This window comes from Ranitomeya variabilis, chromosome 4 (genome assembly GCF_051348905.1).
Source record: "Ranitomeya variabilis isolate aRanVar5 chromosome 4, aRanVar5.hap1, whole genome shotgun sequence".
Lineage (NCBI taxonomy): Eukaryota > Metazoa > Chordata > Amphibia > Anura > Dendrobatidae > Ranitomeya > Ranitomeya variabilis.
The window spans coordinates 198,737,294-198,759,684 of NC_135235.1; the positions used below are offsets into that span (position 1 = coordinate 198,737,294).

The window sequence follows — 22,391 nt, forward strand, 5'->3', positions numbered from 1 at the left end:
TAATTAGAGCTGAAATACAACTGATCCAACTATGGAGCAAGCATAGGGAAAAAGAAAAAAAAAATTTACAGACTTCTTTTTTCTCTCCTTTCTTCTTAAAATAAGTTTAACACGGGCCGGTCATACTGTCATGGTTCCCAATGGCAAGGGAACGTAAGAAACATATAAATAACGAACGAGCTCTCGGGTGATGGAAACTCAAGTTGACCGTGAGCTAAATCTACCACACAACTAATAGTAGCCAGGGAGCATACCTACGGCTTCCTAAATGCCACGCGCCAGCCGGAGGACTAACTACACCTGGTAGAAGAAGAAACAGACCTGGCTTACCTCTAGGGAAATACCCCAAAAGATGATAGCAGCCCCCCACATGTAATAACGGTGAATTAAGAGGAAAAAACATACACAGTATGAAAGTAGATTTAGCAAAGAGAGGTCCACTTACTAGATAGCAGAAGGATACAAAAGAGGACTTCACGGTCAACTGAAAACCCTTTCAAAAACCATCCTGAAATTACTTTAAGACTCCTGTGTCAACTCATGACACAGGAGTGGCAATTTCAGCCCGCAAGAGCTTCCAGCTACAGAGAATTACCAAAACTGCAAACTGGACAAAAGATACAAAACAAAAGGACAAAGTCCACTTAGCTGATCAGCAGACTAGTAGCAGGAACATGCAACCGAAGGCTCTGGTTACAATGATGACCGGCAAGGAAATGACTGGAGAGCAAGGCTAAATAGGAAACTCCCAAACACTGATGGAAGCAGGTGAACAGAAGCAGCAAAGGCAAACAAGTCACCAGTACCACCAGCAACCACCAGGGGAGCCCAAAAAGCGGATACACAACAGCGCTCCTTCCCTTCCGAGCTCTCCCATGCTCACAAACAGTGGCTTACCCCCACATATGGGGTATCAGCGTACTCAGGACAAATTGGACAACAACTTTTAGGGTCCAATTTCTTCTCTTACCCTTGGGAAAATAAAAAATTTGGGGCAAAAAGATCATTTTTGTGAAAAAATATGATTTTTTATTTTTACAGTTCTGCATTATAAACTTCTGTGAATCACTTAATGAGTCAAAGTGCTCACCACACATCTAGATAAGTTCCTTAGGGGGTCTACTTTCCAAAATGGTGTCACTTGTGGGGGGTTTCAATGTTTAGGCACATCAGGGGCTCTCCAAACGCGACATGGCGTCCCATCTCAATTCCAGTCAATTTTGCATTGAAACGTCAAATGGCGTTCCTTCGCTTCCGAGCTCTGCCATGCACCCAAACAGTAGTTTACCCCAACATATGGGGTATCGGCGTACTCAGGACAAATTGTACAACAACTTTTGGGGTCCATTTTCTCCTGTTACCCTTGGTAAAATAAAACAAATTGGAGCTGAAGTAAATTTTTTGTGAAAAAAAGTTAAATGTTCATTTTTATTTAAACATTCCAAAAATTCCTGTGAAACACCTGAAGGGTTAATAAACTTCTTGAATGTGGTTTTAAGCAGCTTGAGGGGTGCAGTTTTTAGAATGGTGTCACACTTGGTTATTTTCTATCATATAGACCCCTCAAAATGACTTCAAATGAGATGTGGTCCCTAAAAAAAAATTGGTGTTGTAAAAATGAGAAATTGCTGGTCAAATTTTAACCCTTATAACTCCCTAACAAAAAACATTTTGGTTCCAAAATTGTGCTGATGTAAAGTAGACATGTGGGAAATGTTACTTATTAAGTATTTTGTGTGACATATCTCTGTGATTTAATTGCATAAAAATTCAAAGTTGGAAAATTGCGATATTTTTAAAATTTTCGCCAAATTTCCGTTTTTTTCACAATTAAACGCAGGTAATATCAAAGAAATTTTACCACTATCATGAAGTACAATATGTCACGAGAAAACATTGTCAGAATTGCCAAGATCCGTAGAAGCGTTCCAGAGTTACAGCCTCTTAAAGGGACAGTGGTCAGAATTGTAAAAATTGGCCCGGTCATTAACGTGCAAACCACCCTCGGGGCTTAAGGGGTTAATTCTGTAAGTATATTTGATTTGCTGTCCTTAGACTTTGTAATCTTTGTTATTCCTTGATTGAAAATATACAATGTAGTATCGAAAATCATGTGTTTTTATCATAAAACATTAGATAGGAGTAATTTTCATCAAAAATTGAAAATATCTCGAAGTCCTGATGTGATAGCCAAAAACAGAGTTCATATTCGTAATCAGCAGCCAAAATTGACTTAAAATATGTTTTAAAACCTTTTGCCAGAAAAATTGCGTTGACCAGTGTTATTTAAGGAATTTTGCATTTTGTCAAGTCCTTTTTATTAAAAAAAGGACCTCTGCACAGGTGGACACGATGGCTTCGCTAGATCAGCTTGGCCTATCTAGGGATCCTGTTCCTACCTTGCCTATCATTGATTAGTCTTGGCAAAGATATGAATTTTTGAAATATATCCTTACATTGCTTCTTTTTCTCCCAAACTCCATACTGAAAGAGCTGTTTTATCTGCCTTGTTCATGCACTTACAGCAGCTGATTTGAACTGTGGTGTACCAAAAATCCACACTGTAATGTGAGCTTCTCTACTGAGATAGTAATAGTATTTGTATATAATGTCTGATAATTGGGGAGGGCAACAGAGAAGTTCACCTTGCAGTACAGATTCTTGGTACAGCAAAGTCCAAATCAGTTACTCTAAGAGCATGAACCAGGCAGTTAAAACAGGTTAAAAAAGCCTTTTCAAAATAAAGTTTTGGAGAAAAGGAAGCAAAATAAGGTAATGGAATTAGTATATAATAATAATAATAATAATAATCTTTATTTATATAGTGCCAACATATTACTCAGCACTTTACAATTCAGAGGTTCATATACAACAGTCATAAGTAACATAGTTAAAGATAATATAATAAAGCAAAAACAATGACAACCCTACTCGTAAGAGCTTACAATCTACAGTGAGGTGGAGGAGACACAAAGTACAGGTGCTTATTTACAATGATGGTCATGCCATCTTGAGGAAATGGGGGTTAGATAAAGGTTGCATGACGTAGTCAACAGCCAATATTTGTAGTGCTTTTGGGTGCGGTGGAGTTTGACGGAGAATTATGTTCAGAGAAATAGTGAATTGGCTATTATATAGAAGGACTTTGACTAGGAAATGTGATAGGCCACCCTAAACAGATGTGATTTTAGGAGGCGCCTAAAACAGTATTGGTTGTGGTTCATGCTAATTTCTTGAGATAGGGCATTCCAGAGAATTGGTGCAACTTCGGAGAAGTCTTGGAGCCAGGAGTGCAGATGTTACTCGAAAGTCGCTTGCGAAGCATGGAGAAGGGGTAGGCCAATAAACAGAAATGAGGTTAGGAGATGTAGTGGGGTGCCACACTGGAGAGCTTTGTGGGCGAGAACAAGCAGTTTAAATTGGACCCTATAGTGTATGGGTAGCCAGTGCAATGACTTGCACAGAGCGGAAGCTTCCGAGTAACAATTAGCCAGATAGTTGACCCTGGCTGCTGCATTAAAGATGGACTGGAGAGGGAAAAGTCGAGTGAGGGGGATTCCAGTTAATAGAGAATTACAATAGTCAAGGTGGGAGTGGATCAGGGCAACCGTGAGTGTTTTTGTTGTTCCCATGGTGAGAAAAGGGTGGATTCTAAAGATGTTCTTTAGGCGCAAGCAACAAGAGTGGGCAAAGAGATTGTATATAGGAGGTGAAGGAAAGATTGATGTCAAACATAACCTCCAGACAGCGCGCCTACTGCCTAGGCGTTACTGTGGTGCCACCCACTGAGAGGGATATGTCAGACTTAAGGAGGTCAGTAGATGGCGCAAGCAAAAGTTGTTCAGTTTTGGAAAGGTTGAGTTTCAGATAGAGAGTGGACATGATGCTGGAAATTGCAGACAGACAGTCACTGGTGTTCTGTAGCACAGCGGGGGTAAGGTCAGGGGATGATGTGTATAGTTGTGTGTCATCAGCATAAAGATGGTACTGAAAGCCAAATTTGTTGATTGTCTGTCAAATTGGGGCCGTCTAGCGAGAGAAGAGGGCCAAGGACTGAGCTCTGAGGGATCCCAATAGTGAGAGGAAGAGGAGAAGAAGTGGAGCCAGCAAATGATACACTGAAGGAGTGGTCAGAAAGATAGGAACAGAACCAGGAAAGAGCAGTGTCCTTTTATGCTTATTGAGTGGAGCATAGAGAGTAGGAGGTGGTGGTGAACAGTGTCGAAAGCTGCACTGAGGTCAAGAATGAGCAGAGAGGGGTTACCATTACGTTTTGCTGTCAGAAGGTCATTGGTCACTTTGATGAGTGAAGTTTCTGTAGAATGTAGAGGGTGGAAGCCAAACTGTGATGGATCTAGGAATGAGTGAGTGTAGAGGTAATGCTTAAGACGGGAGTAGACCATGCGCTCCAAGAGTTTAGAGATGAACCGGAGTTTGGAGACTGGTCTGTAGTTATTTGTGCAGGATGGGTCAAGAGTTTTTTTTAATAATGGAGAAATGATAGTGTGTTTGAAGGAGGTGGGGAAAATACCAGAGGACAGGAAGAGATTGAAGATTGTAGTTAGGTGAGTAGTGACAATTGGAGAGAGAGACTGGAGTAGATGTGAAGGAATGGGGTCAGTAGTGCATGTAGTAGGATGAGAAGAAGAGAGAAGCTTGGAGATGTCTCCATCTGTGATGGGGGTCAAATATGGAGAGTTAGCCAGAGGAGATGTGGGGAGGGATGGGAGTCACAGCACTTGGGAGTTGATTTCCTGACGGATGTTTTCCAGTTTCTCTGTAAAGTGGGTGCCAGATCATTAGCACTGTGATAGGGTCCTGTGCTTTAGAACTGAGGAGGGAGTGAAAGGTGTCGAAGAGAGTTTTTTTTGGTTGCTGGATAGTGAGGAGATCAAGGTGGTGAAGTACGTCTGTTTGGCGAGGTGAAGGGCAGAGTTATACATTACGTTCTTAACATAATTTTGCATATTAGTGTATATTATAAAGATTCAGTAAAGATTGAATAATGAAATATTAAGAAAAGTTTGCTTACTCTTTAAATGAACACCCTAAAAAGACCTTGCCCCTCTAACCTCTTACTTTTCAAATCTCCTCGAATGTCTGAGAGTCTACTGGATAAAGGGAAGACCTCCTTGGCTCATGGAGGAGTTGGGTAATTTCCTGGGTGATGCTTAAGTTTTCAAAAACCTCCTCAAAATTAGAGCGACCAAAAGTTTTTTGCACATGACCCAAGGATGCACTATCATCCAGATGTACATTCAGGGAGTGACATATTAAAGAGGCATGTTTTGTTTTGCAGAAGTAAAAATTGTCAAGAATGTCAGTGTGCAGTGCCTCTTCTTACGAGCCAATGGTGCTACCATCACCTTTGAGTCACTGGATTTGCTCTACAGTAAGCCAACGTATGGCTGGTATCTGACCACTATGTGGTCACTTTGTAATAATACATTTGGTTACATTGGTCTTTATGGTATGCAGTCTTGCTGTTGAGATATTACTTGGTGCTTGCATATTGCTAATGTTTGGTATAGTCTGTATCACTATTATTCAGCAATATATGATCAGATATACTGTACATTAGTGTTTATTACAGCACTATTGTATCTAAGGGTTCAGCTTTATTTTAATGTAATATTCATGAACAGTGAACTTTTCCGATCTATCTAAGCCTATTGTGTCCTAAAAGATGGTTTGAATCTTGGGATCCTGGTACTGCCTCTAATTGGCACCAAACGTTCAGTTTCTCTGCAACGCATTGCAATTTCACTGCAGCAAGGGAAACCACAAAGTACACTGCTTCCTTTTGAAATCAATGGGATGTTTGGGTAAATCACAGACTTGCTTGTTCTATGTAGCTCAAAAAATACTATTTGAAGCTACCTGTTGCCTTGGCTAAAGCTGGCCATACACAGTAGATGGCAGAAGGATACAAAAGAGGACTTCACGGTCAACTGAAAACCCTTTCAAAAACCATCCTGAAATTACTTTAAGACTCCTGTGTCAACTCATGACACAGGAGTGGCAATTTCAGCCCGCAAGAGCTTCCAGCTACAGAGAATTACCAAAACTGCAAACTGGACAAAAGATACAAAACAAAAGGACAAAGTCCACTTAGCTGATCAGCAGACTAGTAGCAGGAACATGCAACCGAAGGCTCTGGTTACAATGATGACCGGCAAGGAAATGACTGGAGAGCAAGGCTAAATAGGAAACTCCCAAACACTGATGGAAGCAGGTGAACAGAAGCAGCAAAGGCAAACAAGTCACCAGTACCACCAGCAACCACCAGGGGAGCCCAAAAAGCGGATACACAACAGCGCTCCTTCCCTTCCGAGCTCTCCCATGCTCACAAACAGTGGCTTACCCCCACATATGGGGTATCAGCGTACTCAGGACAAATTGGACAACAACTTTTAGGGTCCAATTTCTTCTCTTACCCTTGGGAAAATAAAAAATTTGGGGCAAAAAGATCATTTTTGTGAAAAAATATGATTTTTTATTTTTACAGTTCTGCATTATAAACTTCTGTGAATCACTTAATGAGTCAAAGTGCTCACCACACATCTAGATAAGTTCCTTAGGGGGTCTACTTTCCAAAATGGTGTCACTTGTGGGGGGTTTCAATGTTTAGGCACATCAGGGGCTCTCCAAACGCGACATGGCGTCCCATCTCAATTCCAGTCAATTTTGCATTGAAACGTCAAATGGCGTTCCTTCGCTTCCGAGCTCTGCCATGCACCCAAACAGTAGTTTACCCCAACATATGGGGTATCGGCGTACTCAGGACAAATTGTACAACAACTTTTGGGGTCCATTTTCTCCAGTTACCCTTGGTAAAATAAAACAAATTGGAGCTGAAGTAAATTTTTTGTGAAAAAAAGTTAAATGTTCATTTTTATTTAAACATTCCAAAAATTCCTGTGAAACACCTGAAGAGTTAATAAACTTCTTGAATGTGGTTTTAAGCAGCTTGAGGGGTGCAGTTTTTAGAATGGTGTCACACTTGGTTATTTTCTATCATATAGACCCCTCAAAATGACTTCAAATGAGATGTGGTCCCTAAAAAAAAAATGGTGTTGTAAAAATGAGAAATTGCTGGTCAAATTTTAACCCTTATAACTCCCTAACAAAAAACATTTTGGTTCCAAAATTGTGCTGATGTAAAGTAGACATGTGGGAAATGTTACTTATTAAGTATTTTGTGTGACATATCTCTGTGATTTAATTGCATAAAAATTCAAAGTTGGAAAATTGCGATATTTTTAAAATTTTCGCCAAATTTCCGTTTTTTTCACAATTAAACGCAGGTAATATCAAAGAAATTTTACCACTATCATGAAGTACAATATGTCACGAGAAAACATTGTCAGAATTGCCAAGATCCGTAGAAGCGTTCCAGAGTTACAGCCTCATAAAGGGACAGTGGTCAGAATTGTAAAAATTGGCCCGGTCATTAACGTGCAAACCACCCTCGGGGCTTAAGGGGTTAATTCTGTAAGTATATTTGATTTGCTGTCCTTAGACTTTGTAATCTTTGTTATTCCTTGATTGAAAATATACAATGTAGTATCGAAAATCATGTGTTTTTATCATAAAACATTAGATAGGAGTAATTTTCATCAAAAATTGAAAATATCTCGAAGTCCTGATGTGATAGCCAAAAACAGAGTTCATATTCGTAATCAGCAGCCAAAATTGACTTAAAATATGTTTTAAAACCTTTTGCCAGAAAAATTGCGTTGACCAGTGTTATTTAAGGAATTTTGCATTTTGTCAAGTCCTTTTTATTAAAAAAAGGACCTCTGCACAGGTGGACACGATGGCTTCGCTAGATCAGCTTGGCCTATCTAGGGATCCTGTTCCTACCTTGCCTATCATTGATTAGTCTTGGCAAAGATATGAATTTTTGAAATATATCCTTACATTGCTTCTTTTTCTCCCAAACTCCATACTGAAAGAGCTGTTTTATCTGCCTTGTTCATGCACTTACAGCAGCTGATTTGAACTGTGGTGTACCAAAAATCCACACTGTAATGTGAGCTTCTCTACTGAGATAGTAATAGTATTTGTATATAATGTCTGATAATTGGGGAGGGCAACAGAGAAGTTCACCTTGCAGTACAGATTCTTGGTACAGCAAAGTCCAAATCAGTTACTCTAAGAGCATGAACCAGGCAGTTAAAACAGGTTAAAAAAGCCTTTTCAAAATAAAGTTTTGGAGAAAAGGAAGCAAAATAAGGTAATGGAATTAGTATATAATAATAATAATAATAATAATAATAATAATAATAATCTTTATTTATATAGTGCCAACATATTACTCAGCACTTTACAATTCAGAGGTTCATATACAACAGTCATAAGTAACATAGTTAAAGATAATATAATAAAGCAAAAACAATGACAACCCTACTCGTAAGAGCTTACAATCTACAGTGAGGTGGAGGAGACACAAAGTACAGGTGCTTATTTACAATGATGGTCATGCCATCTTGAGGAAATGGGGGTTAGATAAAGGTTGCATGACGTAGTCAACAGCCAATATTTGTAGTGCTTTTGGGTGCGGTGGAGTTTGACGGAGAATTATGTTCAGAGAAATAGTGAATTGGCTATTATATAGAAGGACTTTGACTAGGAAATGTGATAGGCCACCCTAAACAGATGTGATTTTAGGAGGCGCCTAAAACAGTATTGGTTGTGGTTCATGCTAATTTCTTGAGATAGGGCATTCCAGAGAATTGGTGCAACTTCGGAGAAGTCTTGGAGCCAGGAGTGCAGATGTTACTCGAAAGTCGCTTGCGAAGCATGGAGAAGGGGTAGGCCAATAAACAGAAATGAGGTTAGGAGATGTAGTGGGGTGCCACACTGGAGAGCTTTGTGGGCGAGAACAAGCAGTTTAAATTGGACCCTATAGTGTATGGGTAGCCAGTGCAATGACTTGCACAGAGCGGAAGCTTCCGAGTAACAATTAGCCAGATAGTTGACCCTGGCTGCTGCATTAAAGATGGACTGGAGAGGGAAAAGTCGAGTGAGGGGGATTCCAGTTAATAGAGAATTACAATAGTCAAGGTGGGAGTGGATCAGGGCAACCGTGAGTGTTTTTGTTGTTCCCATGGTGAGAAAAGGGTGGATTCTAAAGATGTTCTTTAGGCGCAAGCAACAAGAGTGGGCAAAGAGATTGTATATAGGAGGTGAAGGAAAGATTGATGTCAAACATAACCTCCAGACAGCGCGCCTACTGCCTAGGCGTTACTGTGGTGCCACCCACTGAGAGGGATATGTCAGACTTAAGGAGGTCAGTAGATGGCGCAAGCAAAAGTTGTTCAGTTTTGGAAAGGTTGAGTTTCAGATAGAGAGTGGACATGATGCTGGAAATTGCAGACAGACAGTCACTGGTGTTCTGTAGCACAGCGGGGGTAAGGTCAGGGGATGATGTGTATAGTTGTGTGTCATCAGCATAAAGATGGTACTGAAAGCCAAATTTGTTGATTGTCTGTCAAATTGGGGCCGTCTAGCGAGAGAAGAGGGCCAAGGACTGAGCTCTGAGGGATCCCAATAGTGAGAGGAAGAGGAGAAGAAGTGGAGCCAGCAAATGATACACTGAAGGAGTGGTCAGAAAGATAGGAACAGAACCAGGAAAGAGCAGTGTCCTTTTATGCTTATTGAGTGGAGCATAGAGAGTAGGAGGTGGTGGTGAACAGTGTCGAAAGCTGCACTGAGGTCAAGAATGAGCAGAGAGGGGTTACCATTACGTTTTGCTGTCAGAAGGTCATTGGTCACTTTGATGAGTGAAGTTTCTGTAGAATGTAGAGGGTGGAAGCCAAACTGTGATGGATCTAGGAATGAGTGAGTGTAGAGGTAATGCTTAAGACGGGAGTAGACCATGCGCTCCAAGAGTTTAGAGATGAACCGGAGTTTGGAGACTGGTCTGTAGTTATTTGTGCAGGATGGGTCAAGAGTTTTTTTTAATAATGGAGAAATGATAGTGTGTTTGAAGGAGGTGGGGAAAATACCAGAGGACAGGAAGAGATTGAAGATTGTAGTTAGGTGAGTAGTGACAATTGGAGAGAGAGACTGGAGTAGATGTGAAGGAATGGGGTCAGTAGTGCATGTAGTAGGATGAGAAGAAGAGAGAAGCTTGGAGATGTCTCCATCTGTGATGGGGGTCAAATATGGAGAGTTAGCCAGAGGAGATGTGGGGAGGGATGGGAGTCACAGCACTTGGGAGTTGATTTCCTGACGGATGTTTTCCAGTTTCTCTGTAAAGTGGGTGCCAGATCATTAGCACTGTGATAGGGTCCTGTGCTTTAGAACTGAGGAGGGAGTGAAAGGTGTCGAAGAGAGTTTTTTTTGGTTGCTGGATAGTGAGGAGATCAAGGTGGTGAAGTACGTCTGTTTGGCGAGGTGAAGGGCAGAGTTATACATTACGTTCTTAACATAATTTTGCATATTAGTGTATATTATAAAGATTCAGTAAAGATTGAATAATGAAATATTAAGAAAAGTTTGCTTACTCTTTAAATGAACACCCTAAAAAGACCTTGCCCCTCTAACCTCTTACTTTTCAAATCTCCTCGAATGTCTGAGAGTCTACTGGATAAAGGGAAGACCTCCTTGGCTCATGGAGGAGTTGGGTAATTTCCTGGGTGATGCTTAAGTTTTCAAAAACCTCCTCAAAATTAGAGCGACCAAAAGTTTTTTGCACATGACCCAAGGATGCACTATCATCCAGATGTACATTCAGGGAGTGACATATTAAAGAGGCATGTTTTGTTTTGCAGAAGTAAAAATTGTCAAGAATGTCAGTGTGCAGTGCCTCTTCTTACGAGCCAATGGTGCTACCATCACCTTTGAGTCACTGGATTTGCTCTACAGTAAGCCAACGTATGGCTGGTATCTGACCACTATGTGGTCACTTTGTAATAATACATTTGGTTACATTGGTCTTTATGGTATGCAGTCTTGCTGTTGAGATATTACTTGGTGCTTGCATATTGCTAATGTTTGGTATAGTCTGTATCACTATTATTCAGCAATATATGATCAGATATACTGTACATTAGTGTTTATTACAGCACTATTGTATCTAAGGGTTCAGCTTTATTTTAATGTAATATTCATGAACAGTGAACTTTTCCGATCTATCTAAGCCTATTGTGTCCTAAAAGATGGTTTGAATCTTGGGATCCTGGTACTGCCTCTAATTGGCACCAAACGTTCAGTTTCTCTGCAACGCATTGCAATTTCACTGCAGCAAGGGAAACCACAAAGTACACTGCTTCCTTTTGAAATCAATGGGATGTTTGGGTAAATCACAGACTTGCTTGTTCTATGTAGCTCAAAAAATACTATTTGAAGCTACCTGTTGCCTTGGCTAAAGCTGGCCATACACAGTAGATGGCCATCGGCTGAAAGATAGTTTGGCTAACAGCCATCTTGGCCAACTCTCCCACATAGGCCAGCGGCTTATCTCAGGGAGAACAATGCGATCGGCAGTCTGCAATTGGACTTATCTAATCAACATCTCACCTAATCATCAGGTGGCTGGTGCTCCCATACACATTAGACCGTCGGTTGAATGTGTCGTTATTTGTCCAACGTAAGTCTAACATGTATGCCCACCTTAAGAGAAAAGGACCAAATTGCTCCCGTCACCCCTTTAGCTTAGAAATCCTTTTATATGTAAAGATGCCATTTCTAAAGTACGGTAGATATCTCCTTTAATATTGATACAGACTCTGAAGATCAGACTTCTGTGTTGGTCGATAGTCTACTTTAACCATCTTGATAAAACTATGGTCATTTTTTGGGGATTATTCACCTACATTATTGTTGAAACATGATATTCATTTTTTTAAATGTCTTTTTTAATAATTGAGTCTGTAATAACATGGGAATGTAATCACCGGAATGGACGGATTTTCTTGCTGTTCCGCACCATTATACTTGTAATCCCCTATCAAGTATAAGTAGTAATCCAATATGTAAAGCTTCTAGCATTCACTATAACGACACTTTATATTGAGTGTCTTGTACAGACTTGTGCATGGAATCTTAAAGAAAGCAGAGATTAGAGTCTTGAGTCGTACCTGGTTGCGTAATCTAAATTAGCCGCTACCAGTTCTGCATATAAAACTGTTTAACTTAGTGCTCCTTCAGACATCAATGATTTGTCTCGTAATGAAAAATTGGTCCACATGTCATCAGAGTTTGGTCTTAGTTACCGTCAAGGTTTGGTCAGAGTTTCTTCAGTTTTTCTAAGAAGGCAAACAAATACAGATGGCAGTTTATCCAGCGTCTCCTAGCAAATAGTTCTCGAAAAATAGACAGCACATGTACGGCATCAGAGTACTGTCCAATTTTTTTTTTCATGGACCCATAAGCTTGAACTGGCGAGTTTGAGCTGAGACTTGGACCAAAATTGGTCAAGTCTCAGTTGGTCCACAAAAACATAAATGCTTAGGAGAGGCATGCTTAATATACAGGGTGGTCCAAAAGTAGGTGGATAGTATGTCTAATAGAGTTATGAAGGGGAGAGATTTATCAAACATAGTGTAAAGTGAAACTGACTCACCGTGGGCAGCACAGTGGCGCAGTGGTTAACACTGCAGCCTTGCAGCGCTGGAGTCCTGGGTTCCAATCTCACTCAGGACAACATCTGCAAAGAGTTTGTATGTTCTCTCCGTGTTTGCGTGGGTTTCCTCTGGGTACTCCGGTTTCCTCCCACATTCCAAAGACATACTGATAGGGAATTTAGATTGTGAGCCCCATCGGGGACAGCGATGATAATGTGTGCAAAATTGTAAAGCGCTGCAGAATATGTTGGCGCTATATAAAAATAAAAGATTATTATAAAGATTATGTTGCCCTTAGCAACCAATCAAATTCCAGTTTTCATTCTTCACAGACTCTTATCGTCCACGTCTAATTCATGGTTTATTGGAGGATGATCCAGACAGGCGGCTGCAATTTAGTGAGATTATGCTTAACGAAATTGAAGAAAATCCAGTAATTTTAGATAACATTATGTGGAGTGATGAAGCTTCTTTCAAATTATCTGGCCATATCAACAGACATAATTGTATTTACTGGTATAATGAGAACATGCATTTAACATTACACCGTGTTCCAAATTATTATGCAAATTGGATTCAACTGTCATAAAGATTTAATTGTTTTGTTTTTCAAATAATTAATGGATGGTATTGTGTCTCAGGGCTCAATGGATCACTGAAATCAATCTTAAACACATGTGATAATTAGTTTTTCACTTGATTCTAATTAAAGGAAAACTACTTAAAAATGATGTTCCACATTATTAAGCAGGCCACAGTTTTCAAGTAACATGGGAAAGAAAAAGGATCTCTCTGCTGCCGAAAAGCATCAAATAGTGCAATGCCTTGGTCAAGGGATGAAAACATTAGATATTTCCCAAAAACTTAAGCGTGATCATCGTACTGTTAAGGGATTTGTGGCTGAATCTGAGCACAGACGTGTTCGTGCTGATAAAGGCATAACGAGGAAGGTTTCTGCCAGGCAAGTTTATCGGATTAAGAGAGCAGCTGCTAAAAAGCCATTACAAACCGGCAAACAGATATTTGAAGCTGCTTGTGCCTCTGGAGTCCCTCGAACCTCAAGGTGTAGGATTCTTCAAAGGCTTGCTGTGGTGCATAAACCTACTATTCGGCCACCCCTAAGCAGTGTTCACAAGCAGAAATGGTTGCAGTGGGCCCAGACATACATGAAGACTAATTTTCAAACAGTCTTTTTTACTGATGAGTGTCGAGCAACCCTGGATGGTCCAGATGGATGGAATAGTGGATGGCTGGTGGATGGCCACCATGTCCCAACAAGGCTGTGACATCAGCAAGGAGGTGGAGGAGTCATGTTTTGGGCCGGAATCATGGAGAAACAGCTGGTGGGGCCCTTTAAGGTTCCTGAAGGTGTGAAAATGACCTCTGCAAAGTATATAGTTTCTGACTGACAACTTTCTTCCATGGTATAGAAAGCAGAAACGTGCCTTAAGGAGCAAAATCATCTTCATGCTGACAATGCACCATCTCATGCTGCAAAGAATACCTCTGAGTCATTGGCTGATATGGGCATAAAAGGAGATAAACTCATGGTGTGGCCACCATCTTCCCCTGACCTCAACCCTATAGAGAACCTTTGGAGTATCATCAAGCAAAAGATCTATGAGGGTGGGAGGCAGTTCACATCAAAACAGCAGCTCTGGGAGGCTATTCTGGCTTCATGCAAAGAAATATAAGCAGAAACTCTCCAAAATCTCAGAAGTTCAATGGATGCAAGAATTGTGAAGGTGATATCAAAGAAGGGTCCTATGTTAACATGTAATTTGGCCTGTTAGGATGTTTTGGAGTTAAATAGTTTGGTTCAGTGAATGTGACCTCCTAATGCTGCAAATTCCACAAATGAGCATTTTCAGTTCTGTAAAACATATCAAATGTTTAGAAAATTCTACTGTGCCTAATAATTTGGAACAGTGCATTTTGAGTTTTTATTCATTTTGGAGATTATACTGTTATCATTGGGAGGATTCTTCAATAAAATTTGATGTATACTCTAACGGGTGATGACTTCTATTAGACTGACTGTCATTTGCACCGACCATTTAGAAAAATCCGAGAAAAATATCATTCGCATAATAATTTGGAACATGGTGTAGAGCAACAACTAAATGAGCCCGGTGTCAATGGTTGGGATGGTATTTCAAGTTTTGGTGTTTTTGGACCTTTTTTTTTTATGGAACAGTCACAGGAGATAAGTATCTCAAAATTCTAATGAATCAAGTTGTTCCCCAGCAACAGCCTAATTCAAATGACCTTTATTTCCAACAAAATGGGGCCCCTCCACATTATTCAAGAGTAGTCCGCGAGTATCTTGATGAAACATTTCCTAATATATGGATTGGCCAAAGAGCCTCACTTGATTGGCCGGCAAGTTCACCAGACTTGACCCCAATGGATTTTTTCTTTTGGGGAGTACTCAAGGACAAAGTTTATAGTCGAAAACCAAAAAGTGTCAGTGATTTGAAAAATTACATAAGAGATGCATTTCAAGAAATGAATACCCAAGTAGACTTGTGCAAAAATGTTTGTCGAGGTGTAAGAGGCAGACTTCAAAGCTGTGTAAATTGTAATGGAAAACAGTTTGAGCACCTGAGTTGATAAAATGTAAGGGCTTTTGTATTATTGTTCAGAATAAAATTTAATTGTCAATGTTATGCTTGTGTTAGCAAATATAATTTTATATATAAATCAAAATAAATGTTATTATTTTCTGTCCACCTACTTTTGGACCACCCTGTATATTCGGTTTAAGGTCCCATCAAAGAAAGGTTGCCTTGTCATGGCTGATGGGCACATATGAATTGTTCAATTTATGCACTACGTACCTTTATTTTTATAAGTATATTCTATATGGTAGAAATACAGTTCAAATTTCATATATTCAATGTTTGCATACATCTTATTGCTTACAGTGTGCTGCTGTGTACTTTTGTTATATATTATGCAGTCACAGTAGCATGCACCTGTTTACACTTGCATTAGTCTGTTCGGAGGTGCTGGTCAGTTTTTTTTTGTAAACAGCCCCATAGACAATAATAAGAACGAGTTCTATATGAGAAAACAGCTATTTCTATAACATGGTTCTATTTAATTCCATATTGTAGAAAGGCATTAGGGTCACCTCAGTCACCAGGACACCGGTTCTATATCTTCTGTACTCATGTTATGCTCATGAATGTGCTCATCTCATCTTATAAAAAGAATGTATTTCAACAAAAAAAAATCATATTTCCTAAATGCTATTCTATAAATGACTATCCACAGTCTAAAGTTTCCTGGTTTTTTTTCTGCAGCTCTTATTTCAGCTTTCCTATGTTGACTGAGACAGAATGAGCAGAGTTATGTCGTTATCATTAACAACTTTAGGAGTGGGTGATTTTTTCATTTTGAGCTTTCATTTTTTCTTCTATTAAAACTTATAACCTTTTTTATTTTTCCATGGACATGGATTGTTTTTTGCAGAATGAGATTTGAATTACACAATTTATTTTACCTTTTAATGAACTAAAAAAACACTGGAAAAAATAATTCCAAGTAAAGTGAAATGGTAACAAAATGCAAATCTGCTGGAAAAGTCACTTGGAAACATAATTTTCCAGGTTACGGCGATACCAATTTTTTTTTTTTTTTTAATTTAGGTGGTAAAAAGAAATTCTGAAAAAATATGGTTGGAGTCGCCATTTCCTAAGAATGGACCTTTTTATGGCATTTTTTGGAGGAATTGCAGTGACCGAAACAAGACAATTCTGGCATATGATATTTTTTCCAATTCCAGCATTCAGTTTGTGGGATAAATATTTTTAGATTTTATTATTTCAGGGAATTATGCAGCAATACCAAATATATTTGGTTTTTTTTTCACATTTCACTATATACAGTGGGGCAAAAAAGTATTTAGTCAGTCAGCAATAGTGCAAGTTCCACCACTTAAAAAGATGAGAGGCGTCTGTAATTTACATCATAGGTAGACCTCAACTATGGGAGACAAACTGAGAAAAAAAAATCCAGAAAATCACATTGTCTGTTTTTTTATCATTTTATTTGCATATTATGGTGGAAAATAAGTATTTGGTCAGAAACAAAATTTCATCTCAATACTTTGTAATATATCCTTTGTTGGCAATGACAGAGGTCAAACGTTTTCTGTAAGTCTTCACAAGGTTGCCACACACTGTTGTTGGTATGTTGGCCCATTCCTCCATGCAGATCTCCTCTAGAGCAGTGATGTTTTTGGCTTTTCGCTTGGCAACACGGACTTTCAACTCCCTCCAAAGGTTTTCTATAGGGTTGAGATCTGGAGACTGGCCAGGCCACTCCAGGACCTTGAAATGCTTCTTACGAAGCCACTCCTTCGTTGCCCTAGCGGTGTGCTTTGGATCATTGTCATGTTGAAAGACCCAGCCACGTTTCATCTTCAATGCCCTTGCTGATGGAAGGAGGTTTGCACTCAAAATCTCACGATACATGGCCCCATTCATTCTTTCATGTACCCGGATCAGTCGTCCTGGCCCCTTTGCAGAGAAACAGCCCCAAAGCATGATGTTTCCACCACCATGCTTTACAGTAGGTATGGTGTTTGATGGATGCAACTCAGTATTCTTTTTCCTCCAAACACGACAAGTTGTGTTTCTACCAAACAGTTCCAGTTTGGTTTCATCAGACCATAGGACATTCTCCCAAAACTCCTCTGGATCATCCAAATGCTCTCTAGCAAACTTCAGACGGGCCCGGACATGTACTGGCTTAAGCAGTGGGACACGTCTGGCACTGCAGGATCTGAGTCCATGGTGGCGTAGTGTGTTACTTATGGTAGGCCTTGTTACATTGGTCCCAGCTCTCTGCAGTTCATTCACTGGGTCCCCCCGCGTGGTTCTGGGATTTTTGCTCACCGTTCTTGTGATCATTCTGACCCCACGGGGTGGGATTTTGCGTGGAGCCCCAGATCGAGGGAGATTATCAGTGGTCTTGAATGTCTTCCATTTTCTAATTATTGCTCCCACTGTTGATTTCTTCACTCCAAGCTGGTTGGCTATTGCAGATTCAGTCTTCCCAGCCTGGTGCAGGGCTACAATTTTGTTTCTGGTGTCCTTTGACAGCTCTTTGGTCTTCACCATAGTGGAGTTTGGAGTCAGACTGTTTGAGGGTGTGCACAGGTGTCTTTTTATACTGATAACAAGTTTAAACAGGTGCCATTACAACAGGTAATGAGTGGAGGAAAGAGGAGACTCTTAAAGAAGAAGTTACAGGTCTGTGAGAGCCAGAAATCTTGATTGTTTGTTTCTGACCAAATACTTATTTTCCACCATAATATGCAAATAAAATGATAAAAAAACAGACAATGTGATTTTCTGGATTTTTTTTACTCAGTTTGTCTCCCATAGTTGAGGTCTACCTATGATGTAAATTACAGACGCCTCTCATCTTTTTAAGTGGTGGAACTTGCACTATTGCTGACTGACTAAATACTTTTTTGCCACACTGTACGTTTGTGGCAAAGGGGGATTTAAAATTGTATTTATTTTTACATTTTTTAAAAAATATTTTTTAGTCTTTTTTTTTTTATTTTTAATTAGTCCCCTCCAATGACTTGAACATGAGATATCTTAATCACCTATGCAATACGCTGCAATACCTCGGGCGTGACTCTATAGGAGATCTTACATGGCAGACATGTGGGCCTTCAGAACCATGACAATTGATTGGCACCCGGCGAATGGGATCCATCTTGAAGATATTTAAATGTTGCTGTCATACTTGACAGCTGCATTTGAGACATGAGATTGATGCAATCACATCAGTAATTGTTGGGTGCTGCGCATGTAACACAGATGGTACCGGCGCTGAATGGTGCAGGCTCAGCTCCTGAGCCCGCTCCATATACTGATAGCACATGGATAGCCGTCATACATGTACGGAAGCCATCGCTAAGGGATTAAATGACAGCGCGATTGTACAACTAGGGAGTCATAGATAAGGCAAAATAATAACCCTTTCCAATGTACATGCAGATAAGGTTTTGTATGCCTCCTCCCCGTTAGTTCATGGTCTCGAGGGACCAGGGCTGTACTCCATCACTGTAATAATATATGACATTTCTTTTTCAATTCACTTACATTCTGTTTTAGCTGCACCGTTTATACAGACCATAAAGCAAGTCAAAGTAAAGTTTTATTTATTAAAGAAAAAGAAAAGAAAAAAAGGTAATATTTCGCATCTACATACTAAAATATAATTTAATACATAAGACATTCCCGTTAAATGTGACACCTTTATCCTTGACCAATTAATATATGTCTATGTTGTTTTTCAATTATACTGGCGATTAATGAGAGAATAATTCCTGGCACTCACGCTCTTTCTTGCTTCGTTGCTCCTTTATTAAACACCCATAAGGATGACATGCCCAACCGCTTCTTCAGAGCTGCATACTTCTTATCAGGCAGGTAATATTATACTGTTTATTTTAATCCCTAAATCCTACAATTGAAATACACAACTAAAAGCTGAATATCAGGAGGGTGTGTGGTTGTCAGAGCAGATTGTAGATTTCAGGCTTTCTTTTACATTAATGAACTGTTTTGCACATGGTAGTTATTTTTTTCCAATATCTTAGGATACAGTGTTCAATTTATTAACTAGTTACCACAAATGGTTGGTTCTGTGTCTTGTATACACAAATGTTACGTGCTAGTAACCAAAATAGCCTTAAATTATATGCCAGTGGGATTATCAGACCTGACTCATTGCTGTTGAATATTTGTCTCAATTTGCTGCTCTTTCCTGCTTACCCACGTAATGGGCGTCTATGAATATTAAAGAATTCCTCCCAACTTTGCAAGTTAGGAAAGCATATACAGTGGCACACTACAAAGGCCGCAGGAATTTTTATTTGATGCTAAACTCGTTTCCTAACTTTGCCCAGTACTTCATATGTGCCTACAATGAAGACCATTAGAGTTCCCACACAGTATGGTACTCCTTTTATGCCCATCCCTTTGCCCATAACACACACTATGATATTCACAGTCACCCCCACAGTACCCCCACATAATATGATGCCCCCATAAAATAAGATGCCCATCCCCCACTTTATGATGTCTCCAGTACCCCACACACATAATAGTGCCTACAGTTACTCCTCACACATTATGATTTCCACAGTATATTGCCCAGCATTACCCCCAATCCCACAATATGATGTCCACACAGCCCCCTACACAGTGTAATGTTCCCACAGTCCTCCCTCCACTATTGAGCTGTTCTCTTCTGCCTAGTCATGTGACCTGAAAGTTCTTGCAGGTCCCCAATTCCTAGTCAGAAGGAATGGTGGAGCAAAGATCTGGCAGCTCCCTGCTCTTCTATTATGTGTGTCCTCAGACACAGACACATTGGATCTCAGGACATACCCCCGACCTCCTGGGACAGCTTCCAAAATCTGAAACTGTCCCACTGGATCCGGGATAGTTGGGAGGTATGCTTTGCTAAAGTGTAAAATATATATGAAGTCCAAGAACAGATTTGGCACTTACCAGTAGACTTTCATAGTACTTTATTCTATATTTAAGATATATTCTGTGATCAACGTGATCAATGTGGGAAACAGGCTATAGGGTTTCTTTCTCATAGAAGCCAGCACTACGGCCGTGTTGTGATCCACTTGACGCTTCTACAACTGTCTTTGTCATGTTGGAACCAAAATGGCCGTCGTGTGAGAAAAGAGCGCTATAACCTATTTGCCCAAATGGTCACAGAATATATCTTAAATATACTGTAGAATAAACATTATGAAAATCTACCAACGAGTGCCATATCTAGTCTTCCTATATATGTGTAAATCTATTCTATTGGCTTTTGGATACCGAGCGCGATTTACCGGGCCGGGCTCGTTGAAACTTTGATTGTACTGGAAATTTCAGCACCGACCTAAACTTCTATGAGGATACTGGAAAATAACTCTATTATACTTATTTCATACTATACTTCTGCCTGGGTAACTTCTGTGAATGTGAGAAATTTACATCAGTTATTCCCATGATCCAGTTACAAATCTAATTTGCAGACCGAGAATATGATCCTAATCAGGACATGATATATTACAGTTTTATTATCTAATTAAAGGAGTTTTCTCATCATCATAAATGAGTAAAACTGCAAAGTGCTTGTAAAAATACACAACTTTGCAATTTACCTGTTACAAAAAATATTCTCCGTTTTCAAGATCAAAGGGATTTTTAATTGTATGCATCTATTGTTTAGGCTACCGGTCACCATTTAATCTATTAGAGGAAGTTGGTTGTCTAGGCAAAGAGTCACAGCACTTTAAGCTCTTTCCAGTAGAGTCTGCAAATTCTACTGTGATTCTGACCAGATTCCGTTCCTCTATACTCCTCAAATGCTACAGACAGTGCACACTTTGGGCCATGGGCCTGAACTGTCACTCATTCAGGAGTGCGCTACCCACTGGCAACCATGAAGCAAGGAGGCTGGAGAGCTGTGTGCTGCTGACGATTGACCATGAGAATGTAAAATGTATTTCCAATATTTTGGGTTGCCTAATTTTAAGATAGGTGCCTGAGAAGGAAGCTGTCCGTTGTCTCTTCCACCATCCAACCTGTGGAAGTGAGATTCAGCCCAGCAGGCACGATGACATCAGAAGACGGCGCTTTTTCAGTAGCATTGCTCCAAGGGGGCAAAGGGTGCGGTCACCCCTGGCACTGTGATCAGAGTGGCACATCCTGAGCTACAGTGACTCTTATCTGTATCGGTGTGCTCAGCACACTGATACATTTAAACTCTGCGGTAGAGCAGGAACTTCAGTGTCAGACTGGGGTGCCAAGGGCCCAGCAGTAACCACTTTTCAGCTACCTGAACATGTGAAATTTTCCTCAATTTCAAATTTATATAACAATGAACTGGGTAGATTGATAAATGAATAAGATGCCGCCTCTGTCTGTACATAATGATTCCAGTATATTGTGCCAAATACTGCTCATATACGAGGGTGGTGGCCCACTCTTGCAGAAGGATCCACCGGAGGATTCTCCTGTTCTCCTGTCGGCCAGTCCAAGCCTAGAGAGACATGATCTCCCTGCACTATTGCTTTCCATTCTGTAGACCGTGGGTTGCTTTAAGCCTGCGGTCTTCAGAACGGAAGGATGATGCAGTGGCCAAGGTGCCTTCGCATGCACTGGTTGTCAGAGTTCCGGCACGGTTATCAGGGTTTTCTGGTTAGAGGCTTACTCAAAAGTTTGACCCCCCCCTCCAGCTGAACCCTTAGCTACACCTCTACACCTGCTATATTGTGCATCACTATTTTTTTTACTTATTGAAATTCACTTGTATGGGATTTAATATGTGACATCATAACAACAACAACATCTTTAGGGAGCTGTGGGGGGATCATACTGTTTGGGAGGCGGTGGGGGTATTATACTGCATGTGGGGGAGGGTTGTTGGGACAACATACTGTGTGTGGGGGCATCATACTCTGTGTGTTTGGGTCATCATAAGGTGTGTGGGAAAGGGTTGCGAGGACATCAAACTGTACAGGGGAGGGCTGTGGGGACATTGTACAGTGTTTGGAGCTGTGGGGACATCATATTGTGTGAGAGCGCCTCATACTATGTGTGTTGGCCATCATAATAATATATTCATATTAATACAGAGCAAAATTTATTTCTATCTTTTGGATTGGTCTTTCAAAACAGTCTCAGTCTCTCATATGGCTCCTCTGGGAAATTAATTGCCCCCTCTGATTTAGGGGATTTAAATATTTGATCGCTTGTACAATACAGGAAGCAC

At 40.2% G+C, this 22,391-nt stretch overlaps 1 protein-coding gene across 2 annotated transcripts in view; it reads right to left on the reverse strand.

The window, feature by feature from the left end:
• LOC143770209 (suppressor of cytokine signaling 3-like) overlaps positions 1-22,391 on the reverse strand; it is a 202,144-nt gene that overhangs the window by 19,353 nt on the left and 160,400 nt on the right. The window lies entirely within an intron of this gene.